The 22,878-nt window shown below is 44.0% G+C and overlaps 1 long non-coding RNA gene across 1 annotated transcript in view; it reads right to left on the bottom strand.

Annotated features, from left to right (window-relative positions):
• LOC137751272 (uncharacterized) overlaps positions 1-21,164 on the bottom strand; it is a 112,190-nt gene extending 91,026 nt beyond the window's left edge. The window contains exons 1-3 of the long non-coding RNA XR_011070744.1: positions 21,085-21,164; positions 17,803-17,994; positions 13,701-13,821 (exon numbers count right to left, since the gene is read on the bottom strand). This is a non-coding gene — a long non-coding RNA (uncharacterized lncRNA). The remainder of the gene's footprint in view (positions 1-13,700; positions 13,822-17,802; positions 17,995-21,084) is intronic.
• Positions 21,165-22,878: the final 1,714 nt, after the last annotated feature.

Raw genomic sequence — 22,878 nt, 5'->3', positions numbered from 1 at the left:
AGTGTCTGCTCTTTGCCTTGAAGCTGAAGCCCTGCGGAAGGCAAAGCAGACAGCCTGGGAGAAACTGAGTCTTGAGCCCATCACTGAGCCACTGAGTCAAACCAACCTGGGAGCCCCCCCTTACTTGGCATTTTCCAATAAATCCCACCCCACCCCACCCCACCCCCGTTACAGGTTAAGCCTATCTGAGTGCAGTTAACGTCACAGAGGAGCAGGGGCCGATAGGAGGCCAAACCTGTCCTCTTACAGGAAGAAACTGAGGCCCAGAAAGGTCCAATGTTATGCTCAAGGTCACACATCCAGGGGAGGGAGGGGTCAAACTCTTTCCGGAAGTCTCCAGAAGGAAGAATAGGATTCTATCATAGTTTCAAATTTCACTGAAAATGGACTCCTGTCACTGATTTTCCATGGGGAACGAAGCTCCCAAATTGGAGCTATCCAGAAAAAAAATACGGTGCCGTTGAGGAAGCTGCACCCCCCGTCAGCAAGTGTTCAAGCAGAAAGGACACAAAGACGCAGTGGCAGAACCGCAGAGGGAGATTAGGTCTCCCGGAGATGGCTGTTCTAAACGCCCCTAACTGCAGGGCTGGAAGGGATTCAAGAAGCTACCGTGTTAGCGCCCAAGAGTCCTTTCAACGCCCAAGTGTCTGCAGAACTAGGATCGGCACGCTGAATCTGACCCCTGGTCCAGAGCTCTGCCTACCATGTCACCCTAGTTCCCCTAATGACGCCTGGGGCGGGACTATCAAGGTAATGGGAGGCAACCTAGTGTCATGGCTAAGGGAACTGGCACAGGGTAAAGGACTAGCCCTTAGACCTATGAAAAGATGCTCATCTCAGGCATAATAAGAGAAAGGCCTATCGAAACTGCACTGAGGTACCACTTTTCTTTTCATCTATCAGACAAGCTGCTCAGCGGGTGAGGCTGAGTCGAAAGAGACACTCTCAGCCTTGCTGGTGGAGCGTCTATTGGTATGAGCGCTGTGGAAGATGGTTTCGTGGCACCTGTCAAAAATTATAAATGCTCACAGCCTGTAACTTAGCAATCCCACTTTATCCTACAGACATACTCGCATGTGTATGAAATGATGTGTATACAAATATAATCATTGCATTGGAATAACAAAAGATAAAAAAGTCCCATATGTCCACAATAGAGGACTGGGTAAACACTATGAATCATCAATACGATGGAATGCTGTGCAACCATGAGGGGAGAAAATGAGGACCCTCTATGAATGGCTCCGGAAAGAATTTATGTTGTTAAGCTGAGAAATTCCTGGAAAGAGGAAAATGCATAATAGCGTGTAAAATATATTACCTTCCGATCTAAAAAAAAAAAGGGTACAAATGAACTTACCTACAAAACAGAAACAGAGTCACAGATGTAGAACACCAACTTATGGTTACTGGGGGTAAGGGGCAGGGAGGGATAAATTAGGAGATTGGAATTGACATATACACACTACTATATATAAAATAGACAACTAATAAGGACCTACTGTATAGCACAGGGAACTCTACTCAATACTTGTAATGGCCTATATGGGAAAAGAATCTAAAAACAGTGGATACATTATATCCATAACTGAATCACTTTGCTGTACACCTGAAACTAACACAACATTGTAAATCAACTATACTCCAATAAAATTTTTAATAAATAAATAAAATATATTAGCTTTCAGTAAAGGAAAGAAAATATTATGTGTTATGAATACATAATATATTTGCATAAACCCTAAAAGGAAACCAATAAAAGTGATGATGGCTGTTTGGAGATGGGTGAGCTGGGTGGCTGGGAGATGGGGTGGGAGTGAAACTTTGCACTATTTACTCTTGTATACTGTTTGAAAATATATAAAAAAGGGAAAACCTTTAGTGTGTGAAGTCTGATGGGCCTGGGTTTAAATTCTAACTACACAGGGACTTCCCTGGCGGTCCAGTGGTTAAGACTCTGTGTTTCCACTGCAGGTGGTGTGGGTTCGACCCCTGGTCGGGGAACTAAGATCTTGCACGCTGGGCAGCGCGACCAAAAAAAAAAAAAAAAAATTCTAACTACACAGACTGTTACATGCAAGTTAAGTAATGCTTATTTCATATATTTTCCCTTAATTATGAATAAAAGTTTTTTTAAAAGGTCACAGATAAACCACATGGGGGTTACCCAGATTGTTTTTTTTTTTTTGATGTGGTGGAGAAAACGCAGGTGGACCTTGGCTAGACTTATTCCTCTAAATGCCAGTTTCCTCAAAGGAACATAATGATACCATTTGGAGGGCACTGTGAAAGTTAAATGAGGTAATGCTGAAAGCACTTAGCACAGGGACTGGTGCATAACAAATGGTTAATAAATGCAGATTTTACTACTCCTAAAATAGACAATTTTAATCAAAACCATAGAGGAAAGGTGTTTTGAGACTAAATAATAATGGCATTGTAGCTGCCTCCATCTGACACGTACACCCGATAGCACAAGCGAACAACACAGGAAGAAGGAACAAATTACTAAGGTAAGAAACACCAAAACATTGTTGAGATTCTCCTCCTGCACTCGTTGATCAGGGAGGATGGATTAAATAACCAGCGGTAGATTAGAAAATCTGGTTTTGGTGAAATGTTCAAAATATTGCAGAAGAGCAAACTCTTAGGAACCAAAAAAACTCCCAGCAAACCTAACAGGAGTACTGTCCAACAAGATACCTCCTGCCATTTATTTGACCATATATCAACTCCAGTTATTTATTGGAGAAATGATTATATAATGAAAATAAGAAGAAAATCAAATTTGTTATTTAATAGTTACTGTAATTTCCTACATATTCACTTTAAAAAACAGATAGATGTAATAGACATGGCTTCTGCCTGCTCACCATCTCCTTGGGAAACCGCTTCCCACCCGCCTTCAGTCCTTGGCTCTGGGGAGACATCTGACCCACACCTGTTTAATGAGACAATTTCAATTCCCTGGCCAAAGGGATTATTCAGAGTGGGCATAGGACCCAAACACGGACAACTAGAGGCAATTCTGGGACTCAGGCCAAGATTATCAGAAAGTAAACAATCTCTTCCCAGTGAGTTTACCTCACTGGCAAACTATAAGTTTGGAATGGCTAATGGCCATCTCTGCCACCTCATGGGGAAAGCTTTGCTGGATGGTCCCATGAGGTCTTTGCTGAGAGCCCAAAGCATTTGTCCCCAGAGCTTCTCTGACACCAACAAACACCAACAGGAAGCATCTCATCAAACTTGCATGACAGCCCAGAAATGCCAAGGAGGTAATACCCCCAGGTGCACCCTCAACCACTGGGGGCAGAAGCCAGGGGTAAATGTCAATCCTTCTAGGTGTAAATTCTCAGCAGACAAATGTGAAAGGCTTTTTGACGGTCCTCAGAAGGGCTGGGTCAGAATCAAGCCACAGTTGCCCACAGCAGTGACTTTGATAGCATACCTGTATTAGCCAGGATTCTCTAGAGAAACAGGACCAACAGAATATATACATAGTGAGGGAGATCTCATTGAAGTAATTGGCTGATGCAATTGTAGGGGCTGGCAAGTCCAAAATCTGTTGAGCCAGACAGGCTGGAGATTCAGATAAAGGCTGATATTGCAGTTTTGAGTCTGAAATTCATAGACTGAAACCCAGCCAGGGGTTCTGTATTGCAGGCTAGAGGCAGAGTTGCCACTGCTTTGGGAAACTTCAGTCTTTATTCTTAGGTCGTCAACTGATTGCACGAGGCCCGCCCACACGATGGAGGGTAATCTGCTTTACTTAAAGTCAACTGATTTAAATGTTAATCACATCTAAAGGATATCTTTACAGCAACATCTAGACTGGTGTTTGAACAAGCGATTGGGCACTATAGCCTAGCCAAGTTGACTCATAAAACTGACCATCACGATGCTCTTACATCAGCTTTTCCTCCTTCATTCTCCCCACTCCCTCACTCCTACTCCCTGAAATCACTTCCCAAGCTGCATTCAAGTCCTTGTCTCAGGCTCTGCTTTCAGGGGAGCCCAGCATCCACCACATATAACATAAGTGGTCATTTTCCCCAGCTCCAACTCCTCAGACGTCTCACTATTTTAATCATTTCCCACTTCTTTCCAGTGGCTTTCAAAAGCACTTGAATACATACATGTAGCATAACTGTAATATATAATACAAAGCAGTATTAAATAAGTGAGTGCTACAGTCTAAATACTATGACTGTTTGGAGAAGAGGATGGTCAGAGAAGCTTTTAATAAGAAGAGGAAATTTTATCTGGGACTTGTAAGATGTGGAAGATTCAGACAGGTGGAGAAGAGAAGGCAGGTGCTTCCAGGACATGGGCCACATAATAATAGCTGACAGTTTAGTGAACACATACTACATGCCAACCATTGTTCTAAACCCTGTACGTGGATTAACTCACCTAATACAGTAACTTTGTGAAATATGCATATTATTTATACTTTACAGACAAGGAAACAGACATAGAGAAGTTTAACGAACTTGGCCAAGGTTCCATGGAGCTGGGATTAAAACTCAGCAGTCCAACACCAGGTCCCACACCAATAACCACTACACTCCACCCCTCTCCCTAAGCTAGGATGTGTCTCTTTTGAGCTGAGATCAGGAGCTAGGTTTTTTGTTTGTTTGTTTGTTTTTCATATTTTGCTTTTTGTTTTTTTGGCTGTGCCACACGGCATGTGGGATCTTAGCTCCCCGACCAGGGATTGAAACCGCATCCCCTGCACCGGAAGCGTGGAGTCTTAACCACTGGACCGCCAGGGACGTCCCAGGAGCTAGGTTTTTAGCTGTTCTAATTGTGATAAAATACACATAACATAAAATTTACCATCTTAACCATCTGTAAGTATTCAGTTCAGTAGTGTTAAGCATATTCACACTGCTGTCTAACCGGTCCCCAGAAATTCTTCATCTCACAAAACTGAAACTCTATACCCATTAAACAACAATTCCCTATTTCCCCCTCCCCCAAGAAGCCCCTGGGAACCACCATTCTGCTTTCTGTTTCTATGAGTTTGCCTACTCTGTAAATCGCATACAAGTGGCGTCATACAGTATTTATCCTTTTGTGTCTGGCTTTTTTCACTTAGCATGATGTCTTCAAGGTTTATCTATGTTGTAGTGTGTGTCAGAATTTCCTTCCTTTTTAAGGCTGAATAATATTCTGTTGTATTTGTTTACCGCAATTTGTTTATCCTTCACCAGCCAATGGACATATGGGTTGCTTCCACCTTTTGGCTATTGTGAATAATGCTGCAATGAATATGGTTGTGCAAATATCTCTTCAAGACCCTCTTGCAACTCTTTTGGGTGTATGCCCAGAAGTGGAATTACTGGATCATATGGTAACTCTATTTTTTTAATTTTTTGAGGAACTGTCATACTGTCTTCCATAGCAGCTGCACTATTTTGCATTCCCACCAACAATGCACAAGTGTTTCAGTTTCTCTACATCCTCAGAGGAGCCCACCTTTCTGAATCTGATGTGAAGGCAGGACATTGAGTGGAACTTTCCAGGAAACAGTCAAAGATACTGACCAGGACTCAGGTGACAGGATAGTACTCCAGACAGATTTGGAATGTATCCAACAAGAAATGAGAGAAGCCATAAAAGATAAATGTGTTTGCTGATGACAGAGCAGGAGGAGAACAGGAGATGAGGACTAAGCCTGGGGGAATAGCCCAGTTGGGTGGCACATTAATTCACAAGTGGCAGCTGCTAATTGTTTTTTAAAAGCTCATTCTCTAAGTTAAACATTCCCCTGCAGTCCCTACATTTGCTTAGCAAACCCTTTTGCATATTAAAATAAATACTAACTTCTCTCTGATGGAGCTACCCAAAATCAAAATTAGAGACACCAGTGATAATTAACATCTGGAGAGGTTTTCATTTTTCATATATGTAAGCCTTATAACAACCCTGCAGGATCGACATTATCATTCTACTGTAGTCTTATAATGGGGAGGCAAAGCAATGAATGCCCCTGGGAGAAGAACAAACTCTCCGGGCCTTACTGCATATTCTCACCCAGGGTGGGGGGATTAGAAGGAAATAAGATTTCCAGCACCGAGAAGGAGGCATTTGCTAGTTGGCAGGGACACTGTGCATTTAAAGTGTATGCACAAAGATCAGTGGTTGTCAGGGGTTTGGGGAGCGACGGGGATGAATAGGTGAAGAATCGGTGATTTTTAGGGCAGAGAAATTATTCTGTATGATACTGCAATGGTGGGTACAAGTCATTACATATTTGTCAAAACCCGTAGAACCTACAACACAAAAAGCGGACGCTCATGTAAACAATGCAGTTTAGTAAGTATTGATAATAACTAACTTAGACTTGTAAGTAACAGAACCCGGACCCAAACTCAGATCTTCTGATGCTAGAGTCTGTAGTCCCTCTATTATTCCACCCCACTACTCTAGAAGAATGAGGTTTTCTTTCATATTTAAATGTTTTTCTACCTTCTAAAGCTCCCAGTTCTCTCACCATTACACAGAAGCCAATTGCAATGCACACAGCGCAGGCACTTGCATGCATGATGACATCTGAGTTTCCTCCATCCAGATCCTGTGGCTTAACTGCTCCTCAGGTCACATTTTCAATGTGGGGCAGGACCCTCTGCCCAGGGCTAGCCCTACCCACAATCATACCAAGGAACACACCCAGAAAATCAAGGCAAGGGTGAGGACAGGGGTATTAAACCACATAGGGATACCTAGGGCTTTATGTCCTTCAAAAGAAAGACCTTTTTGTTTGTGGAGGAAGAATAAGATGGATTCAGTCATTCGATAACCATTTATTGGGGCCTTGGGAAGCATACCTGAGTAAGACATAGTTCTGTCCTCAATAAGATCACTGTCACAGGGGTGGGGTGGGTAAGGCCAGTTAGCCTATAATTACATGCAGGGGTAATACTCAGAATATTTTACAACTGGAAGAGCACAGAAGCCAACCAATCAGAACGGATGTTCAACTATTCAGAACACACGCCAAGTCATAAATAAGCCACCTGGACATATCCATGTGCATTAATCAGCTCAGGCTGCCATAACAAAATACCATAGATTGGGTGGCTTAAACAACAGCAATTCAGGGAGAGAACTGGGTAGGAGATACAGATTTTGAGAGAAAGGAGAACTTAATGGTTAGGAACAGGGGCTCTGTAGACAGACTACCTGACTTCAAATCCCAGCTCCCACTTTCTTTTTTTATTAAGAGAGTTTCATTTAAGAGTTTTTTTTTTAAATTGAAGTATAGTTGACGTACAACTTTATATAAGTTACAGGTGTACAGTATAGTGATTCACAATTTTTAAAGATTATGCTCCATTTATAGCTATTATAAAATATTGGCTAGATTCTGTGCACAATATATCCTTGTAGCTTATTTTATACATAATACTTTGTACCTCTTACTCTCCTACCTCTATATTGTCCCTCCCCCTTTCCCTCTTCCCACTCGTAATGACTGATTTGTTCTCTATATCTGTGAATCTGCTTCTTTTTTGCTGTATTCACTAGTCTGTTATATTTTTTAGATTCCACATGTAAGTGATATCATACCGTTATTTGTCTTCCTCTGACTTATTTCACTTAGCATAACACCCTCCAAATCCAACCATGTTGCTGCAAATGGCAAAATTTCATTCTTTTTTATGGCTGAGTAGTATTCTGTTGTATATATATACCACATCCTTTTTATCCATTCATCTATTGGTGGACACTTAGGTTGCTTCCATATCTTGACAACTGTAAATAATGCTGCTATGAACACTGCGGTGCACGTTATCTTTTCAAATCAGTGTTTTTGTTTTTTTCAAACATATACCCAGGAGTGGAATTGTTGGGTCATATAGCAGCTCTATTTTTAGTTTTTTGAGAAACCTCCATACTGTTTGCCACAGTGGCTGCACCAATGTACATTCCCACCAACAGGATGTGAGAGTTCCCATTTCTCCACACCCTCTCCAGCATTTGTTATATGTGTTCTTTTTGATGATGGCCATTCTGACAGGTGTGAGGTGATATCTCATTGTTGTTTTGATTTGCATTTCCCTGATGATCGGCGATGTTGAGCATCTTTTCATGTGCCTGTTGGCCATCTGCATTTCTTCTTTGGAAAAATGTCTATTCCGGTCTTCTGCCCATTTTTAAAATCAGGTTATTTGTTTTTTTGATGTTGAGTTGTATGTCCCAGCTCCTACTTTCAAGCTGTGTGACTTGGAGCAAGTTACCTAATCATGCTGTGCCTCAGTTTCCTTGTATGTAAAAGAGGGTAATAATGATACCAAACTTGTCAGAAAAAAGAGGAGGAGGAAGAGGCAGAGACAAAGAAGGAACAGACGAAACCGCATTTCATTATTCTGATCTGCAACAATAATTTCCACCAATATGTCTTTCAGCTCACTTATTCGTTCTTCTGCCTCATTTTTTCTTCTATTGATTCCTTCTAGTGTATTTTTCATTCCAATTATTGTATCGTTCATCTCTCTTTGTTCGTTCTTTAAATCTTCTAGCTCTTTGTTAAACATTTTTTGTATCTTCTCGGTCTGTGCCTCCCTTCTTTTTCCGAGATCTTGGATCATCTTTACTATCATTCCTCTGAATTCTTTTTCAGGCAGATTGCCTATCTCCACTTCACTTAGCAGTTCTTCTGGAGTTTTACCTTGTTCCTTTGTCTGGACATATCTCTGCCGTCTCATTTCACCTGACTTTCTGTGTCTGTGGTCTCTATTTCTCAGGCTGCAGGTCTGTAGTTTTTCTTGCTTCTGGTACCTGTCCCCTGGCAGGTGGAGCTGGGTCTTGTCCCTGTGGTGGGCTCGGCCGTGTCACAGGGTATGTTTAGAGGCAGCTGCAACTCAGGACAACGTTAGGCAGCCTGTCTGCTGATGGCTGGGGCTGTGTTCCCACCCTGTTGGTTGTTTGGCCGACCGACCGGCCGACCATTGGGTGAGGCCAGGTCTCAGTGCCAAAATGGTGGCCTCCAGGAGAGCTCACACCAATGAATATCCTCTGGGGCCTCCGCCAGCAGTGTCCCTGCCCCGACAGTCAGCCACAGCTGACCCCCGCCTCCCTAGGAGATCCTCCAAAACCCGCAGGTAGGTCTGGCCCAGGGTCCTATGGAGTCACTGCTTTGCCCTGGGTTCCAATGCACGTGAAACCTTGTGTGTGCCCTCCAAGAGTGGAGACTGTTTCCCCCAGTCCTGTGGAGCTCCTGCACTCGAGCCCCGCGGCCTTCAAAGCCAGGTGCTCTGGGGCTCCTCCTCCCCATGCCAGGCTAGGGAGCCTGGTGTGGGGCTCAGAGCTCTCACTCCTGTGGGAGAACCTCTGTGATATAATTATTTTCCAGTTTGTGGGTCGCCCACCTGGCGCATGTGGTATTTGATTATATCGCGAAAGCGCCCCTCCTACTGTCTTATTGTGGCTTCTTCTTTGTCTTTGGATGTAGAATATCTTTTTCAGCAGGTTCCAGTCTTCTTAGTCAACAGCTGTTCAGCAGTTAGTTGTGATTTTTGGTGTTTTCATGAGAGGAGGTGAGCTCAAGTCCTCCTACTCCACCATCTTGTCTCTAAGGGCAAGAAACCACATTCCTAAGAAGGCAGTGCTCAGAGATATTTGTGCACCCGTGTTCATAGCAGCAGCATTCACAATAGCCAAAAGGTGGAAGCAACCCAAGTGTCATCCATCGACACATGGATGCATAAACAAAATGTGATGTATACATACACTGGAATAATACTCAGCACTACAAAGGAAGAAAATTCTGACACATACTGCTACATGGATGATCCTTGAGGACAATATGCTAAGTGAAATAAGCCAGTCACAAAATGACAAATATTATATGATTCCACTTATATGAGGTCGCTAGAGTAGTAGGCAAATTCTAGAGAGACAGAAAGCAGAATGATGGTTACCTGGGGCAGCAAGGGAAGGGAATGAGTAGTTGTTATTTAATGGATATAGAGTTTCAGTTCTGCAAGATGAAGAAAGCTCTGGAGATTGGTTATCCAACAATGAGAATATATGTAACATTACTGAACTATATACACACAAAAATGGTTAATATGGTATATTTTGTTACATGCATTTTGCCACAATTAAATTTTTTTTAATTTTAATGAGGGAGTGGTCGACAGTACTGCATTCTGCTGAGAAGTCGAGAGATCAGAACCAGAAAAGGGCCCTTGGCCTAATCAAAAGGCAGTAGCTGGAAAGGCTTCGAGAGCAGCAATGCGGCTGAGAGACATGACTGTAGTGGTTTTTGGAGGGAGAGGGAGATGAGGAGGAAACAGAAAGCCAAGAAGCTTGCCTGTAATGGGGTCTAAAACATGTGTCCACAGCCAAGGGAGGATGGGGGCTGCGAAAAGGGACTTCTTCCCTCTTTATTAAATTCCTCTTTAAAACTGCAAAATTAAGGCACGCTCACCAAAACCACTTACACAACACATCAACCCACAGAGAAACATCAGTGATCCTCCCTCCCCCCTCCACTCCACCCAGGTTACCTGTGTTAACAGCCCCGTGGTGCTCCACGCTTGCGCTGACATGAGTTAACGTGCAGTATGTGCAAAGGCTCTGAAACAGAAGCAGGCTGTGTCCAAGGAAAAGTCTATGCCATCAGAGAACATGAGCAAGGAAGATGGGGTAGCTTGGGGAGGGAGAAGTGAGGTCATGAAAGACCCTGTGGGCCTGTACTTTATTCCAAGCGTGATAAGAAGTTATGAGAGGACTGGGGAAGGGGGAGATGGGATCTTTGTTGTGGTCTCAGAAATTACTCGGACTGCTGGGTAAAGAGTAGACTATGGCAAGGGTTGAAGTAGGGAGGTTAACTAGGAGGCCTAGCAAAGGTCCTGGTGAGAGTCAGCATGGGCATAAGCAGAAAAGCTACAGACAACAAGTGCTGGAGAGGGTGTGGAGAAAAGGGAGCCCTCTTGCACTGTGGGTGGGAATGTAAACTGATACAGCCACTATGGAGAACAGTATGGAGGTTCCTTACAAAACTAAAAACAGGACTACCATATGACCCAGCAATCCCACTACTGGGCATATACCCAGAGAAAACCATACTTCAAAAAGACACATGCACCCCAATGTTCATTGCAGCACTATTTACAATAGCCAGGACATGGAAGCAACCTAAATGCCCATCAACAGACGAATGGATAAAGATGTGGTACATATATACAATGGAATATTACCCAGCCATAAAAAGGAGCGAAATTGGGTCATTTGTAGAGACGTGGATGGATCTAGGGACTGTCATACAGAGTGAAGTTAAGTCAGAAAAACGGGCTTCCCTGGTGGCGCAGTGGTTGAGAATCTGCCTGCCAATGCAGGGGACACGGGTTCAAGCCCTGGTCTGGGAAGATCCCACATGCCGCAGAGCAACTGGGCCCGTGAGCCACAACTACTGAGCCTGCGCGTCTGGAGCCTGTGCTCTGCAACAAGAGAGGCCGCGATAGTGAGAGGCCCACGCGCCGGGATGAAGAGTGGCCCCCGCTTGCCGCAACTAGAGGAAGCCCTTGCACAGAAACGAAGACCCAACACAGCCATAAATAAATAAATAAAATTAAAAAAAAAAAAGAGAGAGAAAAACAAGTATCGTATATTAACGCATATATGTGGAACCTAGAAAAATGGTACAGATGAACCGGTCTGCAGGGCAGAAACAGAGACACAGATGTAGAGAACAAACGTATGGACACCAAGCAGGGAAAGCGGAGGGGGGTGGTGGTGGTGGTGGGATGAATTGGGAGATTGGGATTGACATGTATACACTAATATGGATAAAACAGATAACTAATAAGAACCTGCTGTATAAAAAATAAATAAAATAAAATTCAAAAATTCAAAAAAAAAAAAAAAAAAGTCCTGGTGAGGAAGACCATGGCTTGGTCCAAGATGGCAGGACGGGGTGGTGAGAAGGGATTGGATTCAGAACACATTTCTTTTTTTTTTTTTTAAGTTTTTTTGTTTTTTTGTTTTTTTTAATGCTATTCTTGTCTGCTTACATTCTTTTTATTTATGTATGTATGTATGTATGTATGGCTGTGTTGGGTCTTCGCTTCTGTGCGAGGGCTTTCTCTAGTTGTGGCAAGCGGGGGCCACTCTTCATCGCGGTGCGCGGGCCTCTCACTATCGCGGCCTCTCTTGTGGCGGAGCACAGGCTCCAGACGCGCAGGCTCAGTAATTGTGGCTCACGGGCCAAGTTGCTCCGCGGCATGTGGGATCCTCCCAGACCAGGGCTCGAACCCGCGTCCCCTGCACTGGCAGGCAGATTCTCAACCACTGCGCCACCAGGGAAGCCCCAGAACACATTTTGAAGGGAAAGAGGACAGAACTTGCCCCTGGATTCTGCCAATTTCTCACAGTGGTTAAGAAAAGACCCCAAACTCACATAGGTTGGAAGAGATAGAGCCAGGATTCAAACCCAACTCATCTATTCAACAAATGTTGAATGGGCATCTGTGGGAGACACTGGGGGATGGAACAGTGGATGAAACACAGGCCCACCCTCATGAAGCCCCACTCTCTGGAGAGCCAGCACACCACAGCTCGGTAACCTAAGCCAGGCGGCCGGGCTCACATCCCGGGTCTGCTGCCCCGCAGCTGTGTGACCCTGGGCAAGCTATGCGACCTCTGTAGGCTTCAATGTGAAATAACAGAAAATATATATACTGATCTCTGTCCCTGGTTCCTGGCACAGAGCTCAGACCCTTGTAATTTCCTAAGTGATAAGAACAGTAGGAGCATCTTTCGTTCTAATGTTTGGTCTTTGACCCTAGTTCCTGACACAGAGCTCCTAAATCCCTTGGAATTTCCTGGGTGATAGGAATGTCTTTTGTTTAACGGGGTGACTCTTGGTGGGCTCTTGGATAACTTCAGGACGGGGGCTGGTCACCAGAAAGACAAAGTCATGACTAGAAGTTTGGAACTTTCAGCCCTTTCTCCAAGGAAGGGGAGAGGGCCTGGAGATTGACTTAATGATCAGTCATGCTTATGTGATGAAGCCTCCACAAAAATCCCCAAAATATGGGATTCGAGGAGTTTCCTGGTTAGTGAACCCATGTTCTGGGTGGGTAGGACACCTCAACTCCACCAAGATAGAAGCTCCCGGGCCTGGGACCCTTCCAGACCTTGCCTATGTACCTCTTCATCTGGCTGTTCACCTGTGTCCTTGATCATATCCTTTATTCTATAATAAACCAGTAAACATAAGTGTTTCCTTGAGCTCTGTGAGCCGCTCTAGCAAGTGACTGAACCCAAAGAGGGGGTCATGGGAACCTCTGACTTATAGCCAGTTGGTCAGAAGCACAGATGACAGCCTGGGTTCGCAACAGGCATTGAGTGGGGTGGGGACAGTCTGGTGGGACTGAGCCCTTAACCTGTGGGGTCTGCGCTAACTCCGGTTAGTATCAGAACTGCCCTGAACTAGAGGACACCCAGCGGGCGTCAGAGGATTGCTGGGTGTGGAAAACCCACACATCTGGCGTCAGGAGTACCAGTGAGTGAGAGAGTAAAGGAGAAACACAGGGGTGGTTTTTCCTCCTCCTCATCCTCCCTCCCTCACTGCTCACTGTGAATAGATGACTTAGTATAAAAAAGCGCTTAGAATAGCACCTGGCACAGAGGACAGGCTTTATAAACGTTAGTGATTATTACTGCAGAGGTCAAGCTCTTACCCATCACGCTGTCGGGCCTCAGTTTTCATTTCCCATCCTGACGATGCAAATTAACAGTGCATTTCTTCCTTTGTTCAACCAAACTGAGAAAGCAGTGTTGAGGGTCCAATGGCAACTGACTCTATAAACACCAGAATTTATTAATAATAGTAATAATAATAAATATTAACTAATATCTATAAATTAGAAAAATTGCAATGTGGCAATTAATTAGAAAAAATGCCATATATTATATATGTCTTGGCATATATGTGCACTGAAGTAGAATGACAAAAGATAGGCCCCAAAATGATGTCACTGCGTGGTAGGACTGTGATGGGATGAAGGATAATACTTGATTTCTTTTTTTTTTTCTTAAGCTCACCATAATGAGACTGGATTCATTTCCTAACCATAAAAGCAACCATAAACGTTATTTGTTAACGTTTTAATAGCTGGGCAAAGGATCTGTGAGCCCAAAGGACACGGGAATGCACCCACGTCCTTTCCCTTTGCTTTCATCTCAGGATGTGCCCTGAAACATGAAAAGGCACCAACTATTCACCACCGTCCCAAGGTGAGATCACACGCGGATGACCCAGCAGTGGTTTCTGACACCGGGCAGCTCCTGAGCCGGGAGAGAACGGGAGAGCAGGCAGCAGCCAGCCAGCTCTGCGGCGAATCCTCACTCCCTGAAGGGACTGGGGGGGGTGGGGGGGGGGCAGGGTCGGGAGAGCTAACAGCATGCTCTTACCCTGAACCACACAAGGCCAGACTCGCCTAATTAATCATGCGAATTGCAAAGAGGGAACTTTAAGCAAACAGGCAGACTTAACACACTGTAGAATTAAAGAATATCCAAGTTTAGAAACCCCCAGTCTGACTCCCTCTACGTGCAAGAAAAATCAAAAACCCTCAGCATCAAGCCTTGTTTTGCTTCAGCTCCCCACAGAGCCCTGCACAAGGCCAGGTACACAGGAAATGCTGTGCTTTGATTATTTTAATCGATATCTCTTGTTTTCCCTACCCAACATCTATTGCTCCTTTTCCTGGTAAAAAGCCTCAGTTTCCATTTGAGGAGACATCCCTTTCACGGCTCTTGGTGGGCCTGTCAATCAAGGTGACCTTCCTCCCCCTGCCCAGCAGGTAGGCACTGAGCCTAAGCCAAGCCAGTCAGATGCTCTCTTCCTTGAATAGAGGCAGAGTAGATTCCACCAACAAGCCTTTTCATGGGCTCAAATGTTACCCACATCCCTGGAGCTAAAACAGCCTTTATCATTTTAGAGTCCTGGTTCTGCAGCCTTTCTCCACTTCTGAGAACTCCTCAATATCCTTGCAATAAAGCCCTTTTTTATTTAAGGAGGCCAGAGTCCTGTTTCTGTTGCTTGCACCCAAAGAACCAAAACTTTGCTATTCAGCACCAAGAAGAAACTCAGATATAAACAATGAAAATAATTAGCATTGATCTGCTTACTATTAATAAACAATTTGCCCACCTATTGTCTCTTTTGCACTTACCACAAACCAGCAGCTCAGAGAGGTTCAATGCCTTCCTCTAGGCCACACAGCTAGCAAGTGACCGAAATTTGGCCTCAGCCCAGCTCGTGAGCCTCCTGGACCAGGAGCTCTGCAGCCTGGATGGGAACCTCTGTTGCATCACCCCTCCCCACCCTAGTCAGTCCTTCTCTGGCTTTGAATTTTTCTCTACTTGCAAGTTGTGTGTAGCTAGTTTACAAACTCCTCAAGGACAGGAAGAAGCTCTTTCTCCTGCTCCTCCTTTCCAGGGCCAGGGCTCCATGGAGAATCTAAGTGTCCAGGCCCCATGCAAGTTTTCGATGCTAGAACCTCTCATGAAAAGTGGAGTCAGCAAATGAGCAAACCTCAGGCCTCGGCAGTATTCATGCCGGAAACATCTATCCTAAGTCCCCAGGGTACAGTGGTGCAGGACATGGAACAAAAGCTTCCATCCTAGTGAAAAAAATATTCTACAGAAGAACAAACAATATAATAATATATTATATCTACAATATACAATTATATGTATTTATATATACAGTTGACCCTTGAACAACATGGGTTTGAACTGCACAGGGCCACAGATTTTTTTCAATAAATAAAGCTGGCCCTCTGTATCTGCTGATGCCAAGTCCGCAGACTCGGAAGGCCAACGATGGGATTTGAGAATCTGCAGATTTTGGTGTCTGCAACTGGTCCTGGAACCAATCCCCATGACACCTAGGGATGACGGTAATATAATACCAGGTAGTGATACATGCTCTGAAGAGAAAAGGCAAAATAAAGAGCCGAAGGTGAGGACTTCCCTGGTGACGCAGTGGTTAAGAATCCGCCTGCCACTGCAAGGGACACGGGTTCGAGCCCTGGTCCGGGAAGATCCCACATGCCGCAGAGCAACTAAGCCCGTGTGCCACAACTACTGAAGCCCTCATGCCTAGAGCCCTGCGAGCCACAACTACTGAGCCCACGTGCCACAACTACTGAGCCAGCGCTTGAGCCCACGTGCCACAATTACTGAAGCCCGAGCACCTAGAGCCCGTGCTCCGCAACAAGAGAAGCCACTGCAATGAGAGGCCCGCGCACCACAACGAAGAGTAGCCCCCGCTCACCGCAACTAGAGAAAGCCCACACGCAGCAACAAAGACCCAACGCAGCCAAAAATAAATGAATAAATTTATTTTAAAAAAAAAGAGCTGGAGGTGGAGTTTTACATGGGGGGCAGGGGAGTACATTTTAGTAGAGCTTGGAGCGGGGGACTATCTGGGGAAGAGTGTGCAAACCAAGCAAGCACAAAGGTACAGAAGGGGCTTCTGGTGTGTGCAAGGAGCTTCCCAGAGGCCAGTGCTGCCCTGATGGGGATAACAGTGACCGGGGGTGGGGAGGCAGGCAGAGGCCAGAGAAGGTAAGACCACTAGGGTTTCGGTAAGGACTTGCATTTGGTCCCAAGTGTGATCGGGAGCTATGGGAGGGCTGGGGGGCTGGGGGAGGGGAGAGAAGACAATAACATCATCTGACTTCTGTTTGAAAAAGTCATTCTGGCTGGTAGAAACAACCCAGATGTCCATCACGGCATGATGGCAAAACAAAATGTGGTATATCCATACAATGGGATATTGTTTGGCCGTAAAGAGGAATGAAGTACTAATACATGCCAGACACACACCAAGAAACACATACTGTATGATTTCATTTATAGGAAAGACCCCGAATAGGCAAGTCCATAGAGACAGAAAGCAGATTAGTGGTTGCCGGGGGAGAGGGGATGGGGAGTGACTGGAGATACAGAGTTTCCTCTTTGGGGTGATGAAAATGTTCTGGAACTATAGAATGATGATGGTCACACAACACTGTGAATGCACTAAATGCCACTAAATTAGACACTTTAAAATCATTAAAATGGCGACTTTCACACTCTGTGTATTTAAATACTTTAAACAATCTAAAAATAATTGAAAAATAAAAAGCTCATTCTGGCTTATGTATGCAGAGAAGGGATGGGGAAAGAAGGAAACAGAGACCAATAGGAAAGTTCATCCAGCTCTGCCTCCAGCTTTGGCAGATTCCTTCCCCTCTCCAAGCCTCAAATCCTTCATCCATGAAAATGGAAATTCTCTGGGTACATGTATATGTATGGCTGAGTCGCTTTGCTGTGCACTTGAAACTATCACAACATTGTTAATCGGCTATACTCTGATATAAAAGAAAAAGTTTAAAAAAAAGAAAAGAAAAGAAAAGAAAATGGAAATTCTCACAGGCCCCAACTCCTGGGCTTGGTGAGAGGATCAGAATACTTTTGAAGTGACCCAGGGCTCAGCCCATGGATCTTTCCTCTTTGTGACTCAGATTCACTCCCCTGGAGATCTCATCCAGGTTCATGGCTTTGAATTCCGTCTCTCAACTTAACTCCAGCCAGCTGTCTCACCTGAGCTCCAGCTGGCTGACTCAGCACCTCCACTTGAGTGTCTAACAGGCACCTCCAGCTTACCGTGTCCAAAACAAACTGTTGAGCTCTGCCCCTCCCCTAATGTTCAACCTTGCTCCCTATCTCTGTACATGAAAACTCCATCTTTCCAGGTGGAGGGCACATATCTAGGAGTCCTTGACTTACCTCTCATGCTTTTCCAATCAGTAAATGCAGCCGACTCTGCCTTCAGAATACATCTAGAATCCGACCCCCTTCTGGTCCAAGCCACCATCACCTCTAGCCTGGATTATTGCAGTAGCCTCCTGTCTCTCCCAGCTTATGCTGTTGGCCCCTTCACGCTGTTCTCAACATGGCAGCTCCAGAGATCCTGTTCAACTATAAGTGGTACCATGTCAATCCTCTGCTCAACCAAAAATGTTCCCACTGAAGACCCTTGCATTTGTCCCTTCCACCTGCTCTCCCAGATACCCATGTGACTCACGCCCTTGCCTCCCGCATGTCTACATTCAAAGAGACCTTCTCAGCGAGGTATCTGCTGGCCACCTATTTAGGGTTGCCAGATAAAGTACAGGATGCCCACCTAAATGTGCATCTCAGATAAACAAAGAGTAACTTTTTAGTATGACAATGTCCCATGCAATATCTGGGACATTTTTGCATAGGGCAGACTTATACTTTAAAATGTTCTGTTGCTAGATGAATGGATAAAGAAGATATGGTATACACACACACACACACACACACACACACACAATGGAATATTACTTAGCCATAAAAAAGAATGAAATTTTGCCATTTACAACCACATGGATGGGTCTGGAGGGTATTACACTTAGTGAAGTAAGTCAGATAGAGAAAGACAAATACTGTATGTTACCACTTACATGTGGAATCTAAAAAATAAAACTAGTGAGTAAAACAAAAACAGAAACAGACTCACAGATATAGAGAACAAACTAGTGGTTACCAGTAGGGAGAGGGGAGGGGGAGGAGCAATATAGGGGTAGGGGATTAAAAAGGTTAAAAACTACTGTGTATAAAATAAGCTACAAGGATGTATTGTACAGCACAGGGAATATAGCCATTATTTTACAATAACTTTAAATGGAGTATAATTTATAAAAATATTGAATATGTTGTACACCTGAAACTAATATAATATTGTAAATCAACTATACTTCAATAAAAAAATATAATTAAATAAAATTATCTGTTGTTTATCTGGAATGCCAATCTAATTAGATGTCTTGTATTTTTATTTGCTAAGTCTGGTAACCCTAACTAAAAATGGTAACCATCATCATCCCAATACTAGTAAGCCCCTTCCCTGCATTTATTTTTCTCCCTAGCATTTATCACCACCTACCCTAGCATATGTGTTACTCATTTATTTTGTGTATTGCCTGTCTATACAGTAGCTACATGTGGCTATTGGGCATTTGAAATGAGGCTAGTACTACTGAGGAGCTGAATATTTTATTTTATTTCAATTAATTTCAATTTAGAAGTGGAAACCTGATTTAGTTATTGGACAACTTTAAGTGTGTTTAGAAAAACTAGCATAAGGAAAAATACTTTTCAACTATAAATTTTATGAAATCGAAATACAGATCATGTATTTCCAATGAAACTTTAGCATTCATCGGTATGAGATGCGCCGTAAGTGTAAATTACACACTGAATTTTAAAGATTTACTACAGAAAAAAAGAATACACAGTATCTTATTAATAAATATAATTTTTTATATTGATTACATGTTGAAATGATAGTTTTGTGAGTATATTAGATTAAATATAGTATTAGAATTAACTTTATCTGTTTCTCTTTACTTTTATTAACGTGGCTACTAGAAGTTTTTTGATTGTGTATGTGGCTCACACTGTATTTCTTTTGGACAGCGCTGCCCTAGAATGTAGGCTCCTTCAGGGCTTGGTTCCCCTAAAAGCAGAGCTGAGACCAGGGTGGCGAGCCTATCGTTTATTCTACAATGTGATACCAGGAAGCAGAAGCAAGAGATGGGGGATAGTGAGAAAGAAAAAAAAGTCGATATAAGCACGCATTACCAAGGTCGATGTTGATAACAAGAACTCCACTTCACGAGGACTTCCTGAAAAGTTACAGAAGGCCTCCCAGAATCATCTCCTGAGAGGCAGGAAGCTGCAGGCTTTATCCACCAGCTCCCACCCCACTGTTGAGGGCTGCTCCCAGGGGTGTTAACACCTCTGGCTGCACCTGTTCGTGGGACAAAGAAGTTCCCGCTATATTGGAAAAAAAACCAGAAAACCCCACAACTGGAGTCATAGGAAGCACACTGGCAGTCTGAGGAAAGCCTGGACTTGCAAGAGACTGTCCACCACACGTACAGCTGAAATCAGAGGTGGACCAAGGGGACATGACGGTGCAATTCTCTTGTTCAGCTTTTCATCCCCAAAACCTAGCACAGTGCCTGTAACATAGGAGATGTTCAATAAATAATTCTGGAAAAAAAAAAAAAAGTAAATATCTGCGTTCAAAAAAACACATACACATCGAATAGCTACTATGGGCTCAGTTTACAAATGCTCAGTAAATAACAGAATTCCTGCCCTCAAATTTCACTAGCTTTTCTGACCAGAAATTGTTCTCGCTTTTTAATAAACAATTATATCAAACACCTCAACCTCCTCCTAGGTGGATGTCATGGAGACCAGTCTTTTCTGCACCTTCCTCCACAAGACCTAAGATGGCAGACGGGGTTAGAACGTGGAATATGAGTTTCCTCAGCAAGAAACTTAGTCTCCTCTTTCAGCCGATGGTCCTCAAAGGGAACAGAACAGCTTGGGGTGTTTATTCGCAGCCCATAAAAGATGCTCTGGTAAATGTAGTTTCTCTCTTATCCTATTTCATTGTGCACACAGCAAGTGCTAGTAAATGCTAAACCAACACGCTCCAAGCTCCATGGAAAGGATCCAGGACGGTCGACCGCCACCCCAGTACCCACAAAGGACCAGCCCCTGAGAAAATGCTTACACCGCCACGTTCCCCGAAACACCAATGAGACCGCACTTACTTAGGGACATAAAAAGGCTCATCTGCTACTTGTATCGACGAGCTTTCCTTAATTTATCTAACTGAGGCAACAGGTTTCCACCCCTAACCAAGACCCTTAATTATCCACACCCTATGACTCTTCACAGCATTCCTCTCTACAAGACTGGCCTTCTAGCTGTAACTACAGAAGAGCAATTCCTTTGGCTGCATGGGAAGGCAGTACCTTTCGTCTCCCGGCTTTCCCACCCTACCGTCTCACATCCGGTGAAACCCAAGGGTAAGGAGTAATGCTGACTCTCCTAACCAGTGAGGCTTCGGGGGTGTAGGGAGAGGGAACGAGGAGGGGACACGACTAAAGAAAAGGAGAAAAAACAAAAACAATAAACCAAGTGTAAAAAGCAAGTCCACAATGGAGACTTATAAAGCAAAAGTACCTCAGAAAACTTGACTTGAACGTCGGGAGGCTGGAGCGGAGCCAAAGCCAAACATCCTCCGAATCCTACTTCCTTTTCCACTTCCTAGATACGCGGAAAGACTACAGTTCCCAGCAACCTTTGCAGGTCAAGCTGATGCCCATGTGACCAGCTCAGGCCAATGGGGTACGAGGGGAAATTATAGCTGCGTCATGCTCTTTTCCCACTCTACCCCGCCCCGTGGGTTGAGATGGTGGTGGCATCCCCAACTGGGGCATCCTGGATCAGGGCATCACTGCAGGGAGGACAGATGCACTGGAGAGTCACCAGGTGTGGCGTGAGGCACAGACTGAGGTGCTGGGCCTGCAGCGTAAGCCTGGCCCGTTCTGAACAAAACAGGCTTTTTGTTACTTCTCGGTGCATATTTAAAGGGCATCATAAAACGTTTAAGAAGCCTTACTTGGGGCTTACCTGGTGGCGCAGTGGTTGAGAATCTGCCTGCCAATGTAGGGTACACGGGTTAGAGTCCTGGTCTGGGAGATTCCCACATGCCGCGGAGCGACTAGGCCCGTGAGCCACAACTACTGAGCCTGCGCGTCTGAAGCCTGTGCTCCGCAACAGGAGAGGCCGCGATAGTGAGAGGCCCGCGCACCGCGATGAAGAGTGGCCCCCGCTCGCCGCAACTAGAGAAAGCCCTCGCACAGAAACGAAGACCCAACACAGCCATAATAAATAAATAAATAATTTAATTAAAAAAAAGAAGAAGCCTTACTTGAATGAGACATTTTAAAATTACATAGTCCAAATAAATGGGGAAAATGAGATACTGAACAGGGAGGTGACTTCATTCATTTACATGATTGACCCAAACCTCAGTTTTCTCCTCTGTAAGATGGGAATAAAAATAACACCTACCTCAGGGAATTGCCACGAGGCTTTTAAAAAAAGAATTCATTTACACAACATTGTAAATCAACTATACTTCAATAAAAAATAATAATAATAAAATTCTTTAAGAAAAGAAAAGGTAATTTATTTAACAAACACATATAGTACTTACCATGGCCAGGCTCCGTGCTAAGTCCTTTATCAATGTTAACATATTCAATCCTTGTTTTGGTTTCTGAGGGCTACTTGTAACAAATTACCACAAACCGGGTGTCTTAAGACAATAGAAATTTATTCTCTCACAATTCTGGAGGCTAAAAGTCTGAAATCAAGGTGTCACCAGGGCCATGCTCCCTCCAAAGGCTCTAGGGAAGAGTGTTGGGCTTAATAAACAGGGATCTGGGCTAGGAGGGAGACTTATTTTTCCTTGTATCCCTCTGTGCTATTTGAATTTCTTTTACAAGGGACACACATTACTTTTTTTTTTTTTTTTAACACCAACACTAGTTTAAAAAATAAACTATCTCTAACAGTGAAAAGATAGACTATGTTTCAGGGAAAGGGAATTTCAGGAATCAGTGAATAGCTGGGAGGGTGTATTTATTTACTTTGCTTTCATTTAATTGAGGGAGAGGGAGAGACCAGGGATTCCTCAGCCCTGAGTTATTTCCTACCCAGAAGGTCATCCCTGGAAAGTCTGTCTAACTGGATGGACATCAATGGCCACATTTTCTTTCTCTTCTTTGCTCTGTTTGTTAGTTGTTATTGTGTTTTTTACAGATTTTGGAAATTATACGTAATTAGAGATTGCTAATTATTTGTTTCCTAATTGTCCCCTCTCCTTACTGTCCAAGTAGCTCCCTGGCCACAAAAGACCCACACGCTGTCACCTCTTACCCACGGCTGTCAAGTTTTGTCTCCATAAAG

Source organism: Eschrichtius robustus, chromosome 17 (genome assembly GCF_028021215.1).
Source record: "Eschrichtius robustus isolate mEscRob2 chromosome 17, mEscRob2.pri, whole genome shotgun sequence".
Classification (NCBI taxonomy): Eukaryota; Metazoa; Chordata; class Mammalia; order Artiodactyla; family Eschrichtiidae; genus Eschrichtius; species Eschrichtius robustus.
Note: the sequence above shows the minus strand (reverse complement) of the source record. Positions and strands in the feature narration are given on the sequence as shown.